This window comes from Plecotus auritus (genome assembly GCF_963455305.1).
Source record: "Plecotus auritus genome assembly, chromosome: 9".
Classification (NCBI taxonomy): domain Eukaryota; kingdom Metazoa; phylum Chordata; class Mammalia; order Chiroptera; family Vespertilionidae; genus Plecotus; species Plecotus auritus.
In genome coordinates this window covers 5,860,064-5,862,195 of record NC_137783.1, presented here as the reverse complement: position 1 = coordinate 5,862,195, position 2,132 = coordinate 5,860,064, and the positions used below count along the sequence as shown (strand labels likewise).

At 58.7% G+C, this 2,132-nt stretch overlaps 1 long non-coding RNA gene across 1 annotated transcript; it reads left to right on the top strand.

The window, feature by feature from the left end:
• The first annotated feature begins 424 nt into the window (after positions 1-424).
• Positions 425-1,831, top strand: LOC308257693. Its single transcript, XR_013961628.1, has 3 exons — positions 425-638; positions 1,140-1,339; positions 1,435-1,831. It is a non-coding gene; the product is annotated as an uncharacterized lncRNA (long non-coding RNA).
• Positions 1,832-2,132: the final 301 nt, after the last annotated feature.

Below are 2,132 nucleotides of genomic sequence, written 5' to 3'. Positions count from 1 at the left end.
CCCCGGGGCCCCTGGAGGGAGGGATCTGCTTAAGTGATCAGGTTGGGCGCCGACAGCCCCTCCGCCCCGGCCAAGTTCCTTGTTCTTCCTGGGGCTTGGAGAGGGGGGTGCCCCGGAGGAGGGGCTCTGTCCCAGCCTAATAATAACTCCGGTCCCAGCCGCTGGCTATTTTTAGAGTCCCTAACCCAGCACCCACGTGACTCAGCAGGGCCCAGAGCTGGGATGAGAAAGTTGTAGGACAGATGGCTGACATCCAAGCTCCGGAAGCCTGGGCCCAGGGGCAGGGACAGGCCAGGCCAGTGGAGCCCTCCCGCCTTGGGCCTCTGGCCGCCGGCATCCTGGGACAGGGCAGCCTGGGCTCTCTGCCCGCCCAGCTCGCTGCTCGGGGCTCCGCCCCCAAGCCGAGCATGGAAAATCTGATGTCAGAATTCCAGCGTCCACAAAGAATGTGGCCTGACCTTCACCTCCCTGAGCTGCATGGAGGTCCAAGGGGGCTGGCTCAGGTCTCCCCCTCCCTGCAAGCTTCCAGGCCTCCTGAGGGCCATCTCCCTTCTCCCTTCCCCAGGCCCCAATGCAGCCCTGACCCCACTGGTCCTGACAGTCCCTGCCTGGCACTATGAGCCTGAAGATGCCACGCAGTGAGTCCCGGGCGAGTCCTGCCCCCAGCAACCTGTTTGGTGTGTGCAGCCTCCAGGCCATTAATTCCTGGCAGGGTTTCTGGAGCAGGTCGTCAGGGCTTCGGGGTGGGTGGAGGGGTGGGTGGAGCAGGGAGGTGGAGCCCTGTCCCCGATCCCTGTCCCTGGCCGCCTGGGCAGTGAGGAGGGCCCGGATCCCCTCCACTTCCAGGAAGGGGCGGGACGGGCAGTGGATCAGCAAGAGAGCTGTGTACAGGCATGTGTTGCTGTGTGTACATGTGCGTGTGAATGAGGTTGTGTATGCCTGTGCGTGTGTATGGGCATACACACATACATGCACACGTGTTCTGTGATATCCTGGATCATGTGTGTTCACACATGTGCACATGTGTGTGTGCGTGCACACATGCATATGTGGGAGCTTTGGCCCCTTGGGAGTAAACTGCTGTCTTTAGCATTTTCTCAAGTGGAAGCATCCTGAGCCATGTCCCCTCTCCCTACCAGGCACCTTCCTGCCCAGTGGAAGGTTCGGATGGGCCTCCAGCCGGGTCCTGAATGTCCCCAGCTCTCCGTGTGGTTGGAGCTGAGAGGGCAGGAGGAAGACAGCCAGCCAGGCCGGCCCCCAGCAGGCTCGGTGGCTCCGTGGGGAGGGGCATTGGGAGTCCTCCGGAAGCCAGGGGACCCTGCAGTGAGTGGAGACTGACGTGAGTACCTGGAGCTGGGGGTATGGGTGGACTTGGGGAGCAGTCCAAGACCCCAGGATGCTGCTGGAAGGGCCCTGGCCCCCCTTTCCTGGCAGGTCCCCGTGACTGTGGGCAGCCGTCGCCGGGCAAACACGAGAAGCAGACGCAGAAGAGCGAAGCTGCCTGGAGTGCCCTGCCTCCCACACGTCGCACCCCAGTCTGTCGCTGCCCTTCCTCCTCCCCAGCACCCCCCACCAAGTGTGAGTCATTCGGAGAAGCAGCTCGGCGGCGGGGTGCTAACCTTGGATCCACGGCCTCCGGGGTGTCCCTTGCTTGTTTTGTCAGCTTCAAGTGTTAGGATGCTGTTATATTTAGGGAAGAAATTGCTTCCTAAAGATGGATAATAACAGTAAATTATACCTTGTTGATCCTGCACCGTTTTTTCATCCTCAAAACTGAATGTTATGAAGTAGGGAAAATAAAGTGATTTATAAAAGCCATTTTCTAGAATGGAAAGCATTATGCTGTTTTCCATTAACTTCAAAATCACTTAGAAAAAAGGTTTCCATTTAAAATACCTGGCTGGCTGCGCCTGTTCCAGACTTTTCCTTAAACCTCCCACTAAACACCCTTCATGACAGAGAAAATCTTTAAGACAGAGAAACTCTTCAAGACAGAGAAACTCAAAATCCACCACACCTGGGAAGCTGGGCTCACACTCCTCCGCGGGGACCCGGCAGGAATGTCCGCCAGCTGCCAGCCTGGCAGGAATGGATGGGAATTCGATGGCAGCCCCTCTGCTGTCCCTCCACAG